We start from the raw sequence: 23885 nt of genomic DNA, 5'->3' as shown, positions 1-23885 counted from the left end.
AGGGAACATCATCTCCCTTAGGGATTTGAGCAAATCTCCATTTTCATCATTTCCCTGCGACACATATACTACCTGCCCATAGTAACCAGTTTTATATGGACATAGGCAATGTAGTGTATAGCATCTCAGCCAGCCTAATTATATGTCAGCCTACTGGGCCACTTGTGCAGGGAGTGGGGGACTAGGGGCTCACCTTGCACAGGGGCCCATCGGGGGATACACCTGTGCCCCTGTGGGCCAGTCCGAGCCTGCAAAGAGCTATCTCCCAAGGAAAGAGAACCATCTCACTAGTGCCACCCTGTGGAAGTGGCTCCCTATGAGTTAACATGACAAAAGGCAAGTACCACAAAACAACGAGGCTGAAGTTGGTTTCTTATTCGTCCAGTTTCTTATTCACTGAAGTTGGTTTCTTATTCGGCAGTTTCTTATACATTACTATGACAAATAAACCTTTTTTTCTCTTATTCCTCTGCAGTAAATCTGTTTTTTTCTACATAAATGTTAAATATTATTTGTGAACAATCAGATTAATAAAAAAAAATCTAGATTATTTGTGTTTTTACAAAAAAAAAACTATAGTGAAAAATGGATGAAAAAATATGCATTTTGAATAAGTAACTGAGGAATTTAAGGGGTTAAACGCTGTTGGGCCACTGATCTAAGGGTGGAAATATAAAGAGTAAGGACCCCTCCATAACATCCAACTGTACCCAGCCTGGCCCAAACTGTGGATTGGCAAGAAAACGGGTGCCAACCTTGCCAACTATATACATTTTCAGCATTTTGAATAAGTAACTGAGGAATTTAAGGGGTTAAATGCCGTTGGGCCACTGATCTAAGGGTGGAAATTTAAAGAGTAAGGACCCCTCCATAATACCCATTTGTATCCAGCCTGGCCCAAACTGTGGATTGGCATTAAAACAGGTGCCAACCTTGCCAACTATATACATTTTCAGCATTTTGAATAAGTAACTGAGGAATTTAAGGGGTTAAATGCCATTGAGCCACTGATCTAATGGTGGAAATTTAAAGAGTAAGGACCCCTCCATAATACCCAACTGTACCCAGCCTGGCCCAAACTGTGGATTGGCAAGAAAACAGTTTGGGCCAGGCTGGATACAGTTGGGTATTATGGAGGGGCCCTTACTCTATATATTTACACCCTTAGATTAGTGGCCCAACAGCGTTTAACCCCTTATATTCCTCAGTTACTTATTCAAAATGCTGAAAATGTATATAGTGGGCAAGGTTGGCACCTGTTTTCCTGCCAATCCACAGTTTGGGCCAGGCTGGATACAGTTGGGTATTATGGAGGGGTCCTTACTCTTTATATTTCCACCCTTAGATCAGTGGCCCAACAGCGTTTAACCCCTTAAAATCACCAGTTACTTATTCAAAATGCTGAAAATGTATATAGTTGGCAAGGTTGGCACCTGTTTTCCTGCCAATCCACAGTTTGGGCCAGGTTGGATACAGTTGGGTATTATGGAGGGGTCCTTACTCTTTATATTTCCACCCTTAGATCAGTGGCCCAACAGCGTTTAACCCCTTAAAATCACCAGTTACTTATTCAAAATGCTGAAAATGTATATAGTTGGCAAGGTTGGCACCTGTTTTCCTGCCAATCCACAGTTTAGGCCAGGTTGGATACAGTTGGGTATTATGGAGGGGTCCTTACTCTTTATATTTCCACCCTTAGATTAGTGGCCCAACAGCGTTTAACCCCTTAAAATCACCAGTTACTTTTTCAAAATGCTGAAAATGTATATAGTTGGCAAGGTTGGCACCTGTTTTCCTGCCAATCCACTGTTTGGGCCAGGCTGGATACAGTTGGGTATTATGGAGGGGCCCTTACTCTATATATTTACACCCTTAGATTAGTGGCCCAACAGCGTTTAACCCCTTATATTCCTCAGTTACTTATTCAAAATGCTGAAAATGTATATAGTTGGCAAGGTTGGCACCTGTTTTCCTGCCAATCCACAGTTTGGGCCAGGCTGGATACAGTTGGGTATTATGGAGGGGTCCTTACTCTTTATATTTCCACCCTTAGATCAGTGGCCCAACAGCGTTTAACCCCTTAAAATCACCAGTTACTTTTTCAAAATGCTGAAAATGTATATAGTTGGCAAGGTTGGCACCTGTTTTCCTGCCAATCCACAGTTTGGGCCAGGTTGGATACAGTTGGGTATTATGGAGGGGTCCTTACTCTTTATATTTCCACCCTTAGATCAGTGGCCCAACAGCGTTTAACCCCTTATATTCCTCAGTTACTTATTCAAAATGCTGAAAATGTATATAGTTGGCAAGGTTGGCACCTGTTTTCCTGCCAATCCACAGTTTGGGCCAGGCTGGATACAGTTGGGTATTATGGAAGGGTCCTTACTCTTTATATTTCCACCCTTAGATCAGTGGCCCAACAGCGTTTAACCCCTTAAAATCACCAGTTACTTATTCAAAATGCTGAAAATGTATATAGTTGGCAAGGTTGGCACCTGTTTTCCTGCCAATCCAGTTTGGGCCAGGTTGGATACAGTTGGGTATTATGGAGGGGTCCTTACTCTTTATATTTCCACCCTTAGATTAGTGGCCCAACAGCGTTTAACCCCTTAAAATCACCAGTTACTTTTTTAAAATGCTGAAAATGTATATAGTTGGCAAGGTTGGCACCTGTTTTACTGCCAATACACTGTTTGGGCCAGGCTGGATACAGTTGGGTATTATGGAGGGGCACTTACTCTTTATATTTCCACTCTTAGATTAGTGGCCCAACGGCGTTTAACCCCTTAAATTCCTCAGTTACTTATTCAAAATGCTGAAAATGTATATAGTTGGCAAGGTTGGCACCTGTTTTCCTGCCAATCCACAGTTTGGGCCAGGTTGGATACAGTTGCGTATTATGGAGGGGTCCTTACTCTTTATATTTCCACCCTTAGATTAGTGGCCCAACAGCGTTTAATCCCTTAAAATCACCAGTTACTTTTTCAAAATGCTGAAAATGTATATAGTTGGCAAGGTTGGCACCTGTTTTCCTGCCAATCTACTGTTTGGGCCAGGTTGGATACAGTTGGGTATTATGGAGGGGTCCTTACTCTTTATATTTCCACCCTTAGATCAGTGGCCCAACAGCGTTTAACCCCTTATATTCCTCAGTTACTTATTCAAAATGCTGAAAATGTATATAGTTGGCAAGGTTGGCACCTGTTTTCCTGCCAATCCACAGTTTGGGCCAGGCTGGATACAGTTGGGTATTATGGAAGGGTCCTTACTCTTTATATTTCCACCCTTAGATCAGTGGCCCAACAGCGTTTAACCCCTTAAAATCACCAGTTACTTATTCAAAATGCCGAAAATGTATATAGTTGGCAAGGTTGGCAGCTGTTTTAATGCCAATCCACAGTTTGGGCCGGGCTGGGTACAGTTGCGTATTATGGAGGGGTCCTTACTCTTTATATTTCCATCCTTAGATTAGTGGCCCAACAGCGTTTAACCCCTTAAATTCCTCAGTTACTTATTCAAAATGCTGAAAATGTATATAGTTGGCAAGGTTGGCACCTGTTTTCCTGCCAATCCACAGTTTGGGCCAGGCTGGATACAGTTGGGTATTATAGAGGGGTCCTTACTCTTTATATTTCCACCCTTAGATCAGTGGCCCAATGCCATTTAACCCCTTAAATTCCTCAGTTACTTATTGAAAATGCTGAAAATGTATATAGTTGGCAAGGTTGGCACCTGTTTTCCTGCCAATCCACAGTTTGGGCCAGGCTGGATACAGTTGGGTATTATGGAAGGGTCCTTACTCTTTATATTTCCACCCTTAGATCAGTGGCCCAACAGCGTTTAACCCCTTAAAATCACCAGTTACTTATTCAAAATGCTGAAAATGTATATAGTTGGCAAGGTTGGCACCTGTTTTCCTGCCAATCCACAGTTTGGGCCAGGCTGGATACAGTTGGGTATTATGGAGGGGTCCTTACTCTTTATATTTCCACCCTTAGATTAGTGGCCCAACAGCGTTTAACCCCTTAAAATCACCAGTTACTTTTTCAAAATGCTGAAAATGTATATAGTTGGCAAGGTTGGCACCTGTTTTACTGCCAATCCACTGTTTGGGCCAGGCTGGATACAGTTGGGTATTATGGAGGGGCCCTTACTCTATATATTTACACCCTTAGATTAGTGGCCCAACAGCGTTTAACCCCTTATATTCCTCAGTTACTTATTCAAAATGCTGAAAATGTATATAGTTGGCAAGGTTGGCACCTGTTTTCCTGCCAATCCACAGTTTGGGCCAGGCTGGATACAGTTGGGTATTATGGAGGGGTCCTTACTCTTTATATTTCCACCCTTAGATCAGTGGCCCAACAGTGTTTAACCCCTTAAAATCACCAGTTACTTATTCAAAATGCTGAAAATGTATATAGTTGGCAAGGTTGGCACCTGTTTTCCTGCCAATCCACAGTTTGGGCCAGGTTGGATACAGTTGGGTATTATGGAGGGGTCCTTACTCTTTATATTTCCACCCTTAGATCAGTGGCCCAACAGCGTTTAACCCCTTATATTCCTCAGTTACTTATTCAAAATGCTGAAAATGTATATAGTTGGCAAGGTTGGCACCTGTTTTCCTGCCAATCCACAGTTTGGGCCAGGCTGGATACAGTTGGGTATTATAGAGGGGTCCTTACTCTTTATATTTCCACCCTTAGATCAGTGGCCCAACAGCGTTTAACCCCTTAAAATCACCAGTTACTTATTCAAAATGCTGAAAATGTATATAGTTGGCAAGGTTGGCACCTGTTTTCCTGCCAATCCACAGTTTGGGCCAGGTTGGATACAGTTGGGTGTTATGGAGGGGTCCTTACTCTTTATATTTCCACCCTTAGATTAGTGGCCCAACAGCGTTTAACCCCTTAAAATCACCAGTTACTTTTTCAAAATGCTGAAAATGTATATAGTTGGCAAGGTTGGCACCTGTTTTCCTGCCAATCCACTGTTTGGGCCAGGCTGGATACAGTTGGGTATTATGGAGGGGCACTTACTCTTTATATTTCCACTCTTAGATTAGTGGCCCAACGGCGTTTAACCCCTTAAATTCCTCAGTTACTTATTCAAAATGCTGAAAATGTATATAGTTGGCAAGGTTGGCACCTGTTTTCCTGCCAATCCACAGTTTGGGCCAGGTTGGATACAGTTGGGTATTATGGAGGGGTCCTTACTCTTTATATTTCCACCCTTAGATTAGTGGCCCAACAGCGTTTAACCCCTTAAAATCACCAGTTACTTTTTCAAAATGCTGAAAATGTATATAGTTGGCAAGGTTGGCACCTGTTTTCCTGCCAATCCACAGTTTGGGCCAGGCTGGATACAGTTGGGTATTATGGAGGGGCACTTACTCTTTACATTTCCACCCTTAGATTAGTGGCCCAACGGCGTTTAACCCCTTAAATTCCTCAGTTACTTATTCAAAATGCTGAAAATGTATATAGTTGGCAAGGTTGGCAGCTGTTTTAATGCCAATCCACAGTTTGGGCCGGGCTGGGTACAGTTGCGTATTATGGAGGGGTCCTTACTCTTTATATTTCCACCCTTAGATCAGTGGCCCAACAGCGTTTAACCCCTTAAAATCACCAGTTACTTTTTCAAAATGCTGAAAATGTATATAGTTGGCAAAGTTGGCACCTGTTTTCCTGCCAATCCACAGTTTGGGCCAGGCTGGGTACAGTTGGGTGTTATGGAGGGGTCCTTACTCTTTATATTTCCACCCTTAGATCAGTGGCCCAACAGTGTTTAACCCCTTAAATTCCTCAGTTACTTATTCAAAATGCATATTTTTCCATCCATTTTTCACTATCGTTTTTTTTTTTGTAAAAACACAAATAATCTAGATTTTTTTTTTTATTAATCTGATTGTTCACAAATAATATTTAACATTTATGTAGAAAAAAACAGATTTACTGCAGAGGAATAAGAGAAAAAAAGGTTTATTTGTCATAGTAATGTATAAGAAACTGCCGAATAAGAAACCAACTTCAGCCTCGTCACAAAACAGCTGTCCACGGATGGATATCCCCATGACTTATTGAAAAATTGGATTCTGACTCATAGGGAATCATTTCCACAGGGTGGCGCTAGTGAGATGGATCTCCTTCCTTGGGAGAGACCTCTGTGCAAATCAGTCTCATGAAGCGCACGCATCTCTATTGCCTGCTCATAAGGGAACAGAGCCTGGACTCTGACTCCTCCCACACATGATCACATGGTCATGACATCGTCCTAGGTCCTTTACATCCTCCAGCAGAACAGCCTGGACTCTGACTCCTCCTAGACATGATCACATGGTCATGACATCATGAAAGGTCCTTTAGACCACTAGCCTCCCCGTCCCCCATACATGTAGTGTCCAGCGGTGCAGATGGAGGTATGTGTACAGTCACCCCCAGTATCTGTCAGGATTACTGGGGCAGAGGTGTCATTAACCCCTCCACTACCAGCCCTCTCCCCGGATCCGCTCTCCCTCTGGGGCTGACACTGCCCTCCAGTCCCTTCTTCAGGCTCTTTCCAGCAGTGAAGGTGCAGTGGTGAGACTGCCTCCCAACTGTCCCAGATCCGGTGGGACAGTCCCAGAGTTTGGTGGTTTTCCTGCAGTCCCAGAACGGCTGAGGTATGTCCCGCTGACAACGGTTTCTGTGCCGCAGTGCGCTATCCTCCCGTCTGGTCTTCTCCCTCATCGGGAGGTGAGATGTTGACATGGCAGAACATTCCTCAGACAACCATTAATAACCTCACTGATAGCGGCCGAGGTGTGTAAGTGCGGGGATCTCTCCGCCTGGAGCTCCTACTCCATACTGAATACATCCAGAGGTTTTCAATATTTTGTTTCCATTTTTTCTCATTTGCATATCATTAACATATCTGTCCATCCTGTGATTTCCAGAATTCCACCGCTACAATCTCAGTGCTCAGGAGTCTATGTATAATAAGCCCTAAGGGTGCTGCTGACTTCACGGTTGTGCTGCATTTTCTTCCAACAAAAGAAATCACAGCAGACATAAATAACATTGATCTAATTCTATTTTGTAATTAATGTCATTCAGTTTTGCTGTGTGTGTGGTTTGCATGATCTCTTTTTTGCTGGTAGAAAAAGTGCCATAAATGCAGGTACGTTGCTGCTAAAAACACATTTTTTTATGTGTTTTTTGTTGCTGTACCAAAAACTAGCAAAGCTGCAACATGTGGCAGCACCCTTATCCTTGCATCACCGCTGCTAGCTGCAATTGACTATAATGGTAGTATGGAGGTGTAACAGGCTTTGTCCAGAAACCTGGAGGAGCTGCCTTCACTGGATATTCAGCATCTACACTTTATTATCTCCTCTGATGTCTCCTCTTATTATCTCCAGTAATTGTATTTTACATAGGATTTTGTAGGATTTTACATCGTCTCATCTTCTTTCCATACAGGTTCCTACAATATAGGATCCGCTCAGTGGAGATCCTCTATATAAGATCCTTCTCCTGATTGACCCATCAAGGATGGATAGAGACAGAGACAAGATGGCGGAGAGTATAATAAATCTCACCCTAGAGATCCTCTTCCGGCTTACTGGAGAGGTGAGAGATTCTTATGTCACATTACATCATCTTATCTATGTTACTAACAGATAGACATGACTGGAGAGGTGAGGGACTCTGGAAATGTATGGGTGATATTTATTACTGTGTCTCTCCATAACCAGGACTACACAGTAGTGAAGAAGACCTCTAGTGAGTGCTGTCAGGACCCTGTTCCTGAAAGATGGGGAAGAACCCTGAGCCCAATCATGGGGCCTACACCTCACCCCCTGATACATGAGGCAATCAATAGAGAGAAGATCCTAGAACTCACCAACAAGATGATTGAGCTGCTGACTGGAGAGGTGACACTGCTGGGAATGCTGGGGCATTATACAGGAACGCTATGAAGGGATCTGGGTGATGACTGTATCATTGTGTTGTCAGGTTCCTATAAGGTGTCAGGATGTTAGCGTCTATTTCTCCATGGAGGAGTGGGAGTATTTAGAAGGACACAAAGATCTGTACAAGGACGTTATGATGGAGGATCACCGGACCCTCACATCACCACGTAATAGACATAACTAAATACACACGTCCTCTCATCTGTATGTAAGGAATGAATTCAGTCACTGGATGTGTTTCCTACAGTTAAGGAAGAGATAAGAACACCGGAGAGATGTCCCAGTCCTCTTCTTCCTCAGGATGGTTCAGAAGAACATCACAATGTCCCACAGGATGATCAGGTAGATGGAGATAAGGTCTCATGAAATGTCCCCTATGATCTGTAGAAGGCTGTGATGATCTTGTGTTCAGTCTTGTTTTATCCACCAGTATAGTATGTTTTATCCTTGTATAATGAGAAAGGTGGAGATGGCAGGAGTACAGCTGACCATAGACATTACATGTTGTCTGAATCTATTTACAGTTTTCTGGCTATGGAGACTGCTGACTGGAATAAGGAACCAACAGGTTGGATTTATACAGAAAACCTGCAGATAATTGTGTGAAACGAAGTGGATGTGGATCCGCTTTGTCTCTTACAAAGATTTGACTAGGAACAACTTCTAAAGGCATTTTCCAAGTGGCCCCCTGGTTTTCACCCTTTAACTCCTGTACAAGGATCTGGACTCTGTTGCAGAGGAACCACCAGGACTCTAACTCTTGAAGTAGTCTCTGTAAAGGTGCCCCTACTGTGGTTAAGGGACACTTGTAGAACCATAGTCAAGGAGAGGCTGAGGGCAGGCAGAGTACATGCAATACGGTAAACAGTCAGATGTCAAGGCAGGCAGCTCAGGGTCAGAACTGAGATCAGGCAGGGGTCAGGTCAGACAGCTAAGGGTCAAATCTAGAAGTCAGGCAGAAGACCATACAGAAAACAGGCAAGCAAGCTAATGTCACAACTTTAGTGTACTAGAAACTGTTGCTCAGGTGCCTTCCCATGGCTGTGAGAGATTATTGTGCATGTGTACTTAACCTTTAAGAGTTGGTGAAAACACGTGCGTGTGCCCTATGGGCAACGAGTGCCACTGTCATCAGGAAGCAGACATCAGCCAATGTGGAAGGACAGCGTTTCTCCAGCAGCCAGAATCACTAGGCAGGGGGAGAGGAACTCCAGTGGGACAAGACTCTAGACCCTTGAAGCTTTAAATCGGGTGAACAGGCAGCAGGCATGCCCACCAACAGAAGAGGAGTGCCTGCAAGCATATACTGCAACCATAACAGAAGACTGCTGTCATATTGGCTTTCTGGTCATATTAAACATTCCACTCGACTTCTCCAAATGTTTGATGACTTTTACAATATTTCTTTCACAGCTTGTGAATCCGGGTGAAGATCTGAACATGATATATGTTACAGAGACATATGTGAGGGGTGATGAGCAGATTATAGAGGACACTCCTACAGATAACCGCCCAGGTGAGTAGTAACTAGGGTTGAGCGAACCCGAACTGTAAAGTTCAGGTTCGTACCGAACTTTAGGATTTTTGGACCCCGGACTCGAACCCGAACTTTTCCGTAAAAGTTCGGGTTCGTGTTCAGCGCTTTCTTGGCGCTTTTTGAAAGGCTGCACAGCAGCAAATCAACAAGCGGTTAACTGTCTGACCTTAGAAGCCATCACAGCCATGCCTACTAATGTCATGGCTGTGATTGGCCAGAGCAGCATGTGACCCAGGCTCTATATAAGCTTGAGTCACATAGCGCTGCACGTCACTCTGCTGTTACAAGTTTGGGGAGAGGATGCTGCTGGACTTGTGATTTCAGGGAGAGAATAGGAGAGAATCTAACTCGGCAATCTACAGAGAAATAGTTGTGTGGGTGCAGGACACAATCGTTTTACCCTGCTCTGAGGCCATTGACCAAAAAAACAACAACTTTTATAATTCTGTTAGTTAGGTGGGTGGCGGCGGCCATTTTATGCAAGCTCAGTGCACCAACACTGCATCTGAGCTTTTGGGACATTGCAAATCACCATTTCTTTGGCAAACTACAACATCTGGATTAGTCAGTGTGCGATTTAAGGTAGAAATACACCCATCATTTTCTGGGGTTTTAAAAAACACTTTTTTTTTTTTACAAAAAAACACTATTTTCAGGCCTTGCAACATCAGCACCTGTGAAATTACAGGCTTATATACTGCTGTCAAATTCAGTATTTAAACAAACAGTCGTTTGGGCACAAAAAAGTTAGTTGGCAGCCTTTGATGCAGATGTCATTGTGAGATACAACCTTAATACATTTGGGTTACATTTAGAGATTTTAAATACCGCCATTTGGTGCACCAATATTTACTTCAGGCCTACACTGGTTCAGGCCCTGTGAGATACCCCCTCTACATACAGGGGTTTGAATCAGGCATTTGAAATACAGCCATTTGAAATGCAGCCATTTAGGGCAAAGAAATATTTAATTTAGGCCTACATTGGTTCAGACCGTGTGAGATACCCCCTCTACATACAGGGGTTTGAATCAGGCATTTGAAATACAGCCATTTTGGGCAAAGAAATATTTACTTCAGGCCTACACTGGTTCAGACCGTGTGAGATACTCCCTCTACATACAGGGGTTTTATTCAGGGATTTGAAATACAGCCAGTTTGTGCAAAGAAATATTTAGTTCAGGCCCTGTGAGATACACCCTCTACATACAGGGGTTTGATTCAGGGATTTGAAATACAGCCATTTGAAATACAGCCATTTTGGGCAAATAAATATTTAATTTAGGCCTACACTAGTTCAGGCCCTGTGAGATACTCCCTCTACATACAGGGGTTTGAATCAGGCATTTGAAATACAGCCATTTTGTGCAAAGAAATATTTACTTCCGGTCTACACTGGTTCAGACCGTGTGAGATGCCCCCTCTACATACAGGGGTTTGAATCAGGCATTTGAAATACAGCCATTTGAAATAAAGCCATTTTGGGCAAAGAAATATTTCATTTAGGCCTACACTGGTTCAGACCGTGTGAGATACACCCTTTATATACGGTCGTTCTATTCTACTATTAATTAAACACCCATTTAGGGCAAGATCCTAAATTTGAAAAATATGAGGAGAGCATCAAATAAAGGGCGTGGCCCAGGTCGTAGTGCTGCTGGTGGAGCTCCTGTTGCAGGGAGAGGACGTGGTCGATCTGTGCCAGCTACACGCACAAGTGAAACCCCTTCCTCAGGTGCGAGTAGGCGACAAAACCTGCAGCGGTATTTGTTCGGACCTAATGCTGCTCTACGAATGGTGAGGCCTTAACAAGTACAGGCGATAGTAGATTGGGTTGCTGACAGTGGATCCAGTTCCTTCACATTGTCTCCCACCCAGTCTCCTGCTGAAAGACCACAGTTGGCACCTGCAGCCGATGTCTATCAGTCTTTCACATCACCCCCTTGCAAATCAGCCAAGCAGTCTGAGCCCCAAGTCATGCAGCAGTCTCTTCTGCTTTTTGATGACTCTGTTAGCAGGGTTTCCCAGGGCCATCCACCTAGCCCTGCCCCAGAAGTGGAAGAGATTGAGTGCACCGATGCCAAACCACTTATCTTTCAAGATGAGTACATGGGAGGACCATCACAGCACGTCTCGGATGATGATGACGAAACACAGGTGCCAACTGCTGGGTGTTTTGAAAGTGTGCAGACAGGCAAGGGTGAAGACTGGGTGGAAGATGATGTGGAGGACGATGAGGTCCTCGACCCCACATGGAATCAAGGTCATGCGAGTGACCTATGTAGTTCGGAGGAAGAGGCGGTGGTCGCACAGAGCCACCAGCACAGCAGAAGAGGGAGCAGGGTGCAAAAGCGGAGCGGCCGTCCTCTAGACAATACGCCTCCTAGTGCCCACCGCAGCAAGGGACCGAGCACACCAAAGCCAGCTCCAAGGAGTTCCCTGGTGTGGCAGTTCTTCAGACAATGTGCTAACGACAAGACACGAGTGGTTTACCACTCTGTGCAATCAGAGCCTGAAGCGAGGCATAAACGTTCTCAACCTGAGCACAACCTGCATGACCAGGCATTTAAGTGCAAAGCACGAGCTGCAGTGGAGTAGACACCTCAAAAACCAAGAAAGGTCTCTGGCTCCTCCTGCTTCCTCTTCTGCTGCAGTCACGGCCTCTTCATTCACCTCTGGAGTGACAGTGCCACCTGCCACCCCGCAAACAGAGGATCTGCCAGCATCACCAACACCTGGGTCACCAAGCATCTCCACAATGTCCCACGGAAGCGTTCAGCTCTCCATATCCCAAACGCTGGAGAAGAAGAGGAAGTACCCCCCTACCCACCCGTGATCCCTAGCTCTGAATGCCAGCATTTCTAAATTACTGGCCTTTGAAATGCTGTCATTCCGTCTGGTGGAGACGGATAGTTTTAAAGGCCTTATCGCGGTGGCTGTCCCACAGTACGTCGTGCTTAGCCACCACTACTTTTCAAGGCGAGCCATCCCTTCCCTTCACAACCAAGTAGGGGACAAAATCAGGTGTGCACTGCGCAATGCCATCTGTGGCAAGGTGCACCTGACTACGGATACATGCACCAGTAAGCACGGTCAGGGCCGTTATCTCCATAACCGCACACTGGGTAAATGCAGTGGCGGCTGGGCCTGAGGAGGATAGCAGTTTGGCGCATGTCCGTCCACCACCGAGGATTGCAGGGCGCTTCAGTTTGCCTCCTGTTGCTTCCTCCTCCTACTCTGTATCCTCATTCTCTACCAGCTCCTCATCCGGTCAGCGTAACACCTTCACCACCAATTTCAGCACAGCCAGGGGTAAACGACAGCAGGCAGTTTTAAAACGTATCTGTGGACGGGCCTTGAACAACAGACGATGAGTGGTTTGTGCCAGTCGGCCTCAAGCCCGGCCTGGTGGTGTGCGATAATGGCCGAAATCTCATAGCAGCTCTGGGACTAGCCGGTTTGACGCACATCCCTTGCCTGGCGCATTTGCTGAATTCGGTGGTGCAGAGATTCCTTAAAAATTACCCCGATATGTCAGAGCTGCTGCATAAAGTGCGGGCCGTCTGTGAGTGCTTTCGGCGTTCTCACCCTGCTGCTGCTCGCCTGTCAGCGCTGCAGCGTAACTTCGGCCTTCCCGCTCACCGCCTCATATGCGAGCAGCAGCAGGCGATAGTGGAGTTTCAGCTGCACCACGCACGGGTGAGTCGCTCGGCGGAGCAGCACCACTTCACCACCAATGACTGGGCCTTCATGTGAGACCTGTGTTCCTTGTTGCGATGTTTCGAGTACTCCACCAACATGGCCAGTGCCGATAACGCCGTTCTCAGCGTTACTATCCCACTTCTATGACTCCTTGAAAAAACGCTGCTGTCGATGATGGAAGAGGATGTGGCACAGGAGGAGGAGGAAGAGGGATCATTTCGTAGGGTTTCCAGCCAGTCATTCCCAAGTGGCTCCGAGGGTGGGTTCCTGCACCCACAAACCCAAGGTACACAATTGTCCAGCCAGGGCACAGTTCTGGTGGAGGGGGAGGAGATACGTACCGTCCTTAATTCCGTGATCGTAAGATGCACGAGTACAAGCGCACGCTGGTAGACGCGCTGCTGGTGGCACTCCCACCTGACAGCGGGGGCACAGTGGAAGCACAAGGCGAAGGCAGAGGATGAGGAAGAGGTAGCCAACGCAGCTGGGGCACCGCCAGCACCTCAGAAGGCAGGGTTAGCATGGCCGAAATGTGGAAAAGCTTTGTCAGCACACCACAACAACCAGCACCACCAGCTGATATGGAACGTCTTAGCAGGAGGCAGCATTTCACCAACATGGTGGAGCAGTATATGTGCACACGCCTACACGTACTGAATGACGGGTCTGCCCCCTTCAACTTCTGGGTCTCCAAATTGGGCACATGGCCTGAGCTTGCCCTTTATGCCTTGGAGGTGCTGGCCTGCCCTGCAGCCAGTGTATTATCTGAACGTGTGTTTAGCACGGCGGGGGGCGTCATCACAGACAAGCGCAGCCGCCTGTCCACAGCCAATGTGGACAAGCTCAAATTCATTAAAATGAACCGGCACTAAGCAGCCATTGTTATACTGCAGCGCAATTTCTCATGTTTGTATTTTGGATATTTCACACTCTTTTGGAGTCTACCTTTAATTTTACAAAATTAAATTAAAACAAAAAACCTGTGTTGGCTTTCTCGTCCTCCTCCACCGCCGCTACGTCCACCGCCTCTTCAAACTCCTACTCCATATGGAACTCCACCTCATAAATCCATTTTTATTTTGTACGTGTTTTATTTTGTATCATTTCACTACTTTGTCATTTTCGGGTGAAATTCACCAATTTTTGGGTGTATAGTACCACTGCTATACCTATTAGACTGGTAAAAAAAAAAATACTTTTTCGGGTGAAATAAAAAAAAAAATTTGGGTGTATAGTACCACTGCTATACCTAGTAGACAGGTTAAACAAAAAAAAAATTGTCAGTTATATATTTTGCTGAAATTCACAAATTTTTGGGTGTGATGTACCACTCCTATACCTAGTAGACCCAAAAAAAATTATAATTTGTCAGTTACATTTTTGGGTGAAATTCACCAAAGTTTGGGTGTAATATATCCCTCCTCTACCTAGTTGACAGCTTAATAAATTTAAATAATTTTTCTGTTACATTCTTGGGTTGACATTATACAATTTTAGACGTGAATAATCACCTGCTCTGCATAGGTGACAGGGAATAAAATTTAATATATTATTCAGTAATTAATGCGCGCCACATCCTTTCATTCAATGCTTAAACTTTGAAAAGTTGTCCACACTTTTACGCTTTAATAATTTCTCCCATATTTCAACTCTATAATTTAAAATTTGAAAAAATGAATCCTACCTTGAATGTGGTCTCTCTTTCTCACACTCCCTCTCTGGCCTGGAACCCTGATTCCCCGCCACCCGCGATCACCATGGTAGGCGCATAAAAGAACATCGAAAGTTGATAGAGCAGATATCAAATTGGATCGTGAACATCACGGGACGTGCGACATGGTGGGGCACTAAGTGTGCACACGCCTACACAAACTGACTGACAAGGGTCAGCCCCTGCAACTTCTGGGTCTCCAAATTGGGCACATGGCCTTAGCTTGCCCTTTTCCCCTTGGAGGTGCTGGCCTGCCCTGCAGCCAGTGTATTGTCTAAACGTGTGTTTAGCATGGATGGAAGGGGTTATCACAGGTTATATTTCCCAATGTTTTGGGGTGTACCCTAATTTTAAAAATAAAATTCAAAACCAAAAAGCAGTGTAGGCTACCTCCTCCTCCACTGCCGCTTCCACCTACACTGCCACATACACCGCCTCCTCAACCTCCTACTCCATATGGACCTAGTCCTCCTAGATCAAGATTTTTTTATTTTTTACGCATTTTATGTTATTTTAAGTCCTTTCCCTATCCAAATATGTTTGCAGAGCACTTGCTATGCTCTTAACCACATTTTGACGCCATTTGCAGCCCTCTAGCCCTTTCCATGACATTTTTACAGCCATTTTAGTGCTCAAAAGTTCGGGTCCCCCTTGACTTCAACTTTTTTCCAAAGTTCGGCCGAACCCGAACATCCAGGTGTCCGCTCAACTCTAGTAGTAACTACTAAATAAAGCAGAGAAGACTCACAGATTCTTCTCATTCACTAAATACTTATTCCTTATTCCACTGTCAGGTACTGGTGGAAGTTTGGGGGGCACATACTTTCTAACAGGTTCTCTTTACTAGCACATAATTCTTACCACTACGTGGGGTTCCACAGTATTGATCAGAACTTTGGGTTTATCATCTATTATTCTAACTTCTATGAACCTTCTTTCAGTAGTACTTAAAGGGTTCACTTACAACTCAGAATTTTTTGGATTTGGGAAGAGCCCAATGGCAGAGCCACCACCGGGGCAGGGTAAACAGGGGGAATAAAAAGATCCACCGCTGATCATTAGCAGCTGCCTGTCTGTAAAGATCTAACAATGTCCTGGAGTAAGGAGGTAATCACAGGAATCAATCCCCAGTGGTCAGTGACAGCTTGCTGTGGTGTTCTCACCCCCTCCTGTTAAAGACTTCATTGCTATCCCCCCACCCTCCTTCTGGGCTCTCACCAATCTCATTATACGAAAATATCTGATGGCAGCTGTCTAGTGGTCCCCCAGATGACACCTCAGGGAGCACATTGAAGATGGTGTGACATGACAATCATATAGAATTGTTGCATGTACAGAGCGGTTTTAAAGGTGAGCAGTTCTATATTTGCTGTCCACCTTGTGTTACTGAAATCCTAGAATTAAATTCTAAACCCAGTGATTTCCTCGTGCTATCACCCAAACAGGGAGGGGGAAATATTGCAGCCATCTATAGACTACATCCAGTATACAAAAAAACAATTCATCTCTAACTGTTGTCTTGCATGATAATGTAACTTTCATTATTTTAGTAAAAATGTTTTATAACTGTCTGGTATATTACATATAAAGTAAAATCATTAATTACACAGACCCTGTCGGCTAACCCAACTTATTTTGCTGAATTTTCGGCATGCTGGGGGATCTATAATAAATTTTAAAAAAATGGAAATCTGCATCAGATTTCACAGAAACAGGGGCTACATTATCAGCAGATAACATTGTGTCCCACAATTACAGTCGCGTACATTAATTGGGACATGAAAGTGATTGTCACTGATTCTCATTGAGATGGTCATTGTATTTTCCAAGAATTTTAACTTCTGGTGTAGAGATGGATATCACTTCTTGAAAGTGCTCCAAAATTATTACCTTGAAAGGAAACACTGAAAAGTTGATTTGGAAAATCACAAAAGTAGTTGTGGGGAAATCGAGTGTTTCATAAATTGTGAAACTGCATAGAGAGCCGAGTACAACAGAAGCTTTCTGGAAAGGACGCTGTGGAAGAAACAGGAAATCAATTTCATGAGATGATGCTCTATGAAGAGAGAAATGGTTTCACATGGGGTCAATGTCCATGCCTCGTGTACTGGAATGTGGCCAGAATGGTAATCATAGACAAGGAAACTTCAAGACTGAACTATGAAAAAGTATTTTTTTTTTTTCTCTTGACAAAACTCACTTTGAGGTGCAAGGACGTAAATCAAAGTTCATTTGAACTTCAACCTCACCACATCCAACAAGCCCCAAAACACCAACCCACCAAGCTGATTTGGGAGTGCTTTACAACTACTAAACCAGTGAACACCCATTGAGGACAAGATGAACACTGAAAAACTGTTACCACCACTGCAGAAGTGGGTTTCGAAATGATGATATGGAATCAACACCAGGTGCCCTACCAGATACATCAAAGAGTTTTTGACCGAAAACAAGCTTGGAAACCTTGGCATGGAAAGTCAAAGGATACCAGTGGGGTATTGTGGCATTATGAAGGCATGGATGGGAAACATGGATTGTGTAACAAAAATTATTGCAAGTGTGATGAAAGTGCAGTTCCAGGATTAAGAGATTAAAGATGTGCAGAAAACTGGTGGAATCGATGCATAAGAATCCAACAATTTACAAATTCAATGGATATAAAGATCTGTATTATCAGGTATTATTAACTACAGCATGAAAGGAATTATCTGTGTGGCTATGTCCAGCTGTGAGAAATGATATGTTAGGAAGACCACACAAGAACTATGTCGAAAAGACTTCAAAAAATATACTATATGAAGAAAAGTATTGGGACACCGATACCTCCAGGATCTAATATGACATCCCATTCTAGATTTATAGGCATTTTTATGAAGGTGTTTTCCCCTTTGCAGCTAAATTTAGCTTTCACACTTCTGGAAAGGTTATCTACAAGATTTTGGAGTGGAAATTTTACCCACTCATCCAGAAGAACATTTATGAGGTCAGACAATGATAACCGCTCGAGATCTTCATCAGGGCTGTGTGTGGCCAGTCAAGTTCTTTTAAACCAAACTCATAACCATGCCTTTATGGCCTTACAATAATAATTGCCATAGCTCTCAATTAGACAGCAATGGACATGGGTTACTAATATTGTATACAAAAAATATTTATTATGTGGATCTTAACATGGTTGCTGTTCACGAAATCGTGATAGAAAATAGTCCAAGTGGCACTGCGTTTAGCTTCCTCCGCCTATACTGGCTATGTCATTTTTTGCAAGTGGGGTATTTGCTCTAGCAACCTGGCAGTGCTCTGCCCGAAAGTAAACTTGAAAAGATACAAAAAGAAAATGTGTAGGCGGCACTCACCAATTAGTGCAATCTTCTTTTATTTCCTCCAGAGCTTGGTACATCATAGCTGAATACATTATTGCTGAATGCACACGGCTGAGTACATGATAGCTGGATACATAAAAGCTGAGTACATAAGATGGCTGGAGGCAGACTTACATACATGCAGTGCTGACACCGGTGATAAGACGACAGCCGTTTCGCGCCTAAGCGCTTCTTCAGGCCAAACAACATAGTGGCGTCACTGCACCAGCCTTTGAATACCGGGGCTCATCTCACATGCGGAGTGCGGCGCCCGCTTATGACATCACCACAAGCCCAGCATTCCTTACCATGTTACAAAACACACAATTTTAAAAACAAAACCCTGCATTATGGCATACTAAATACTATAGAAACACTCCCATATTGATTTTTTTTTTATTTAAACTTAGGGCGCCCATTGCGCATGAGCGCAGAATCCACTTGCTCTCTCTCCTGAGAAGCTCTTTATGTCTGTCTCCCCATTGTGGGGGGTGCGGTACAATTTCTATGCCTGCAAACTTTAACACATCACTGTTTCCTCTTTCCTGTAGCAATTGAATTTATGTGTTCACGAATTCTTTCGTACAGACATCTGATAGTTTTCCCTATATAAAATCTACTGCATATACACAATATCAGGTACACAGCAAATTTTCTTTTACATGTGATCAAAGTGTTGACATGGTGTTGTAACCCACTAATGGACAGAACTTTCCACTGGGGGTTAAACTGACAACAAGAGCAATTGCCACACCGGCGATTTCCTTGTGGTCGCCAGCCTTCTAGCCATGTATTAGTTTTACTCTCTGTAAAACGGCTCCGGACCAACCTATCTTTTAATGTGTGACATCTCCTGAATGCTATTATAGGATGGGTCCCTTTTTATATCTCTGAGGTTATCATCACTTTCCAACATATCCCAATTATCTCTGATTATTCTTTTAATTCGATCAGCCGTGGGGCTATATTTAAAGGAAAACACAAAGTGTGGTGAATTGGCCTACTGATATCCCATCTTACTATCCCTCACTCTGACAGTTTTTTTTTTTGTGGACCTAAGTTTGTGGCCTTTGTCATTGCATCATTTAATAGGTTTATGGGATAACCTCTGGACAACAGGCGTCCCTTTAAGTCTAGGGCCTGCCTCCTAAAATCCTCCTCTATTTTGTTGATACATCTCAGTATCACAAACTGACCGTATGGAACCGCTTTTTTAACGCTATATGGGTGATAGCTGGAATAGTGTAATAACTAGTTGGTGGCTGTCGGCTTACGAAACCCCTCAGTCACCAGCTCATCAGCCCTCACTGTTATTAATACATCCAAGAACTCGAGCTGTAAGCCCCCAAATTTATAAGTGAACAGTATATTCATCTTGTCATCTTGATTAAGGTACTCTACAAAATCCCTGAAGATAGTTTCTGTACTTGACCACACTATGAATATATCATCTATGAACCTAAAATATGTTTGTATATAGGGAAGGAAGGGATTGGTGGTTGAGTATATGTACTTGTAACAGACCGTTTCAGCAGACAAGGGGTTAAAATCCGTTCAGGCGATAAGCCCCTTTCTAAAAGACAGGCACAGCTACTGCAGGACACCAACCTCCCGAACTGGATTCAAAGTAGCACTCCAAACTGGAACCTCACGAATAGCTGCTAGCAGACGAACAGGAAAAGCATACAATCCTGGCAATCGGTCCTCTAACAGCATACAGTGAATCCCCCCAATAACGAGACAAGGCTCCGTGTTGAGGGTCAAACAGTGGTCTGAGGTGCTGGCACACCCAGCCTGGTTTTTATTACAGTTGTTGCAAATACAGGTCCGCCCACAGGGGTTTGAAATACAGCCAATCAATATGTTACAACACATACAATGTAAGTACACGCCCCTAGGGGACCAGAAGGAAGACTTGTGACATAGGACAACATATCCCCACAATGCATCATGGTTTCCTCCTCTCTGTCCAGACAACCTGAAGAGCAATCCAATTATCTCTGAGGACAAAGGGAGATCGCCAATACACATGTGAGGACAACAGAACAGACATCACTATTTTAAACACACAATGGCACAATAGAAACACACCCGCATATTCCTCCCAAGCTGACAAGTTTCACTTATTATAAATTGTTACAACTTTGTGAGTTTACATTGGCCATACATATAACTTACATTAATTTAAACAGTATAACTTGGGGACAAACCTATCCAAAATTCACTTGAATAGGTTCAGGGGTTTAAAAGTTAGTATATGGCCCATAATCCAGGGGCAAGAGGCCAGCAGCCAGTCCTCTCCAAAACCCAGTGGCGAGGTTGGTTTTGCCACAGTACTTATCCTCAAATCTTGCCAGATATAAGTTAGCGAATGTACATGCGACAGGGGTACCCATAGCAGTACCAAACTTTTGCCTGTACCACCTATCCCCAACTATTAGATGCCTGTATGAAAGAATTCGTGAACACATAAATTCAATTGCTACAAGAAAGGGGTGTCCATGCCTTATCAACCATGTCAATATTGAACAGTGATGTGTTAAAGTTTGCAGGCATAGAAATTGTACTGCACTCCCCACAAGGGGGGGACAGACATAAAGAGCTTTTCAGGAGAGAGAGCAAGTGGATTCTGCGCTCATGCGCAATGGGTGTCCTAGGTTGGGTGTGTTTCTATAGTATTTAGTATGTCATAATGCAGGGTTTTGTTTTTAAAATTGTGTGTTTTGTAACACGGTAAGGAATGCCGGGCTCGTGGTGACGTCATCAGCGGGCGCCGCACCCCAACGCTGCTGGTGAGGTCACGCATGTGAGATGAGTGCCGGTATTCAAAGGCTGGTGCAGTGACGCCACTATGTTGTTTGGCCTGAAGAAGCGCTTAGGCGCGAAACAGCCGTCGCCTTATCACCTGTGTCAGCACTGCATGTATGTAAGTCTGCCTCCAGCCATCTCATGTACTCAGCTTTTATGTATCCAGCCATCATGTACTCAGCCGTGTGCATTCAGCAATGATGTATTCAGCTATGATGTACCCAGCTTGGATGAAATAAAAAGAAAATTGCACCGATTGTTGAGTGTCGCCTACACATTTTCTATTTGCATGTTTTATATTTGCTGTTCACACCTGAGACCTGCATTTTGTATGCAATGGTTTTCACCACAGATCTGGATATCTTTACGATAGAGTGGGTATTACATCCATCCAGGCTGCTTAAGCAACATAAAGTACCATCGGTGTCAGTGCTGAGAAATCAGAGACAACACTGCGAGATGCTAAGCCAAAGACTTTTGCTATACTGCAGTCTGGAAGCTATCCTAAGGTGTAGAGCCGTGCATTGGCCATAAGCAGTAGGACCATATAGCAAATGCACAGTGTGGTGAGAAGCGCTGAGCATTGAAATGTTTGTAAGGTAACTTAATAATATGGCATATTGAAAGCTATTTATTTTTACCTTATGTGAGCTCGTATGACCACGCAAGAAATGAGTGGCCAGGGATGCTCTTGTGCTGGTATACTTGCTTAATACTATACACCAGCAACAATATTGATTCTCGGTATTGCTCTTGTGTTGGTACAGTTATAACAAGATACAGCATCTGGAATTTATTATCAGTTCTCATTCGCTGCCAAGCTGTATGTTGCATTTTTTATAAGATAGGAGATCTTGCTTATAGAAAAAACAGAGATAATTTATGGTGGTTTAGACAGCAGATTGTTGAGCAGATTATCATGGACAAACGTTCCTACAAACGCTCGTTCCCGATAGTCTACCTATCTAGAGATGCAGCCAATGAATGAGATTATATTATTTAAAAATAATAAAATATGTTTTATTTCTGACAGATAACTGGACCAGGATCTCAGAGGAACATCTGAAAACTCCAGATTTTAAAGCAGGCGATCATGGTGTCACAGAGAATACATATGAAGAGCATGCCAATATTCAAAATGCACCTTCGGCCTTTCACAGCAAATCAGATCTATCATCTGATCCTTTGGACCAAGTCCACTCTAATGATTCATTATGGACCCTTAGGCAAAATAAAAGTCACAGAAGGAGTGTTCAACATCAAAGCACTTACACAGGGAAGAAACCATTTTCATCTTCAAAATGTAGGAAATATAGTGCTAAATCAACTCTGGTTACACATCAGAGTACTCACACAGGGGTGAAGCCATTTTCATGTTCAGAATGTGGAAAATGTTTCAACTATAAATCAAATTTTGTTAAACATGAGAGAATTCACACAGGGGAGAAGCCATTTTCCTGTTCAGAATGTGAAAAAGGTTTTATCCAGAAATCAGATCTCGTTAAGCATGAGAGAATTCACACAGGGGAGAAGCCATTTTCCTGTTCAGAATGTGGAAAATGTTTTAACCAGAATTCACATCTTGTTTTACATCAGAGAATTCACACAGGAAAGAAACTCTATTCATGTTTAGAATGTGACAAATCTTTTAACAGCAAATCAGATCTTGTTAAGCATGAGAGAATTCACACAGGGGAGAAGCCATATTCCTGTTCAGAATGTGAAAAAGGTTTTACCCAGAAATCAGATCTCGTTAAGCATAAGAGAATTCACACAGGGGAGAAGCCATTTTCATGTTCAGAATGTGGAAAATGTTTCACAAATAAATCGCATCTTGTTACACATCAGATAATTCACACAGGGGAGAAGCCATTTTCATGTTCAGAATGTGGAAAATGTTTCACAAATAAATCGCAGCTTGTTACACATCAGATAAGTCACACAGAGGAGAAGCCATTTTCATGTTCAGAATGTGGAAAATGTTTCAGAAATAAATCGCATCTTGTTAGACATCAGAGAATTCACACACGGGAGAAGCCATTTTCCTGTTCAGAATGTGGAAAATGTTTTAACCAGAATTCACATCTTGTTGTACATCAGAGAATTCACACAGGAAAGAAACTCTATTCATGTTTAGAATGTGACAAATCTTTTAACAGCAAATCAGATCTCGTTAAGCATGAGAGAATTCACACAGGGGAGAAGCCATTTTCCTGTTCAGAATGTCAGAAATGTTTTGCAACTAAATCATATCTTCTTAGACATGAGAGAATTCACACAGGACCAAAACCATTTTCATGTTCATAATGTGGCAAATGTTTTAAACGCAAATCAGATCTGGTTAAACATCAGGGAATTCCCTTATGTCCTCACCTGCAGCACAATTGCCACCCCTCTGTTCTAGAAGGACAGATGGAATTTTTTATTTAATCAAATTAATCACTAGATAATCAGACCCCTGAGACTATGTAAGGATACCTAGCCCCTCCTACCCTATTTTTTTATTTATATTTTTTTATGTCCTTTTTGGTCTTGGACAGATGATTTGCTTCTGTTTTTCTTGTCATGTTTCTGTTTTTATTCAGTATGCTGGACTTCCTAGATAGAGGAAGTTTAATGGGTTGCATTAACCTTATACTGGTTTCTGATCCTTCAGAGATGCAGCTGCCTGCTATTGAGTGTTTAGTTCGCACTAATGTACTTACATTTCCTATCCTTTAGGCAGCCTGATTTAGCGGCCCTTGGGACTTTTTACACATGTTGGGGTGGAAGCACCCTTCATTTTCTGCATTTCTCAAATAAACATTACTGAGAA

At 43.4% G+C, this 23885-nt stretch overlaps 1 long non-coding RNA gene and 1 pseudogene across 1 annotated transcript; both read left to right on the top strand.

The window, feature by feature from the left end:
- The first annotated feature begins 6445 nt into the window (after positions 1 to 6445).
- LOC121004563 lies at positions 6446 to 7904 on the top strand. Its single transcript, XR_005779760.1, has 3 exons — positions 6446 to 6661; positions 7461 to 7610; positions 7736 to 7904. It is a non-coding gene; the product is annotated as an uncharacterized LOC121004563 (long non-coding RNA).
- A 1087-nt stretch (positions 7905 to 8991) lies between these two features.
- LOC121005785 lies at positions 8992 to 23558 on the top strand (annotated as a pseudogene).
- Positions 23559 to 23885: the final 327 nt, after the last annotated feature.

This window comes from Bufo bufo, chromosome 6 (genome assembly GCF_905171765.1).
Source record: "Bufo bufo chromosome 6, aBufBuf1.1, whole genome shotgun sequence".
Lineage (NCBI taxonomy): Eukaryota > Metazoa > Chordata > Amphibia > Anura > Bufonidae > Bufo > Bufo bufo.
Note: the sequence above shows the minus strand (reverse complement) of the source record. Positions and strands in the feature narration are given on the sequence as shown.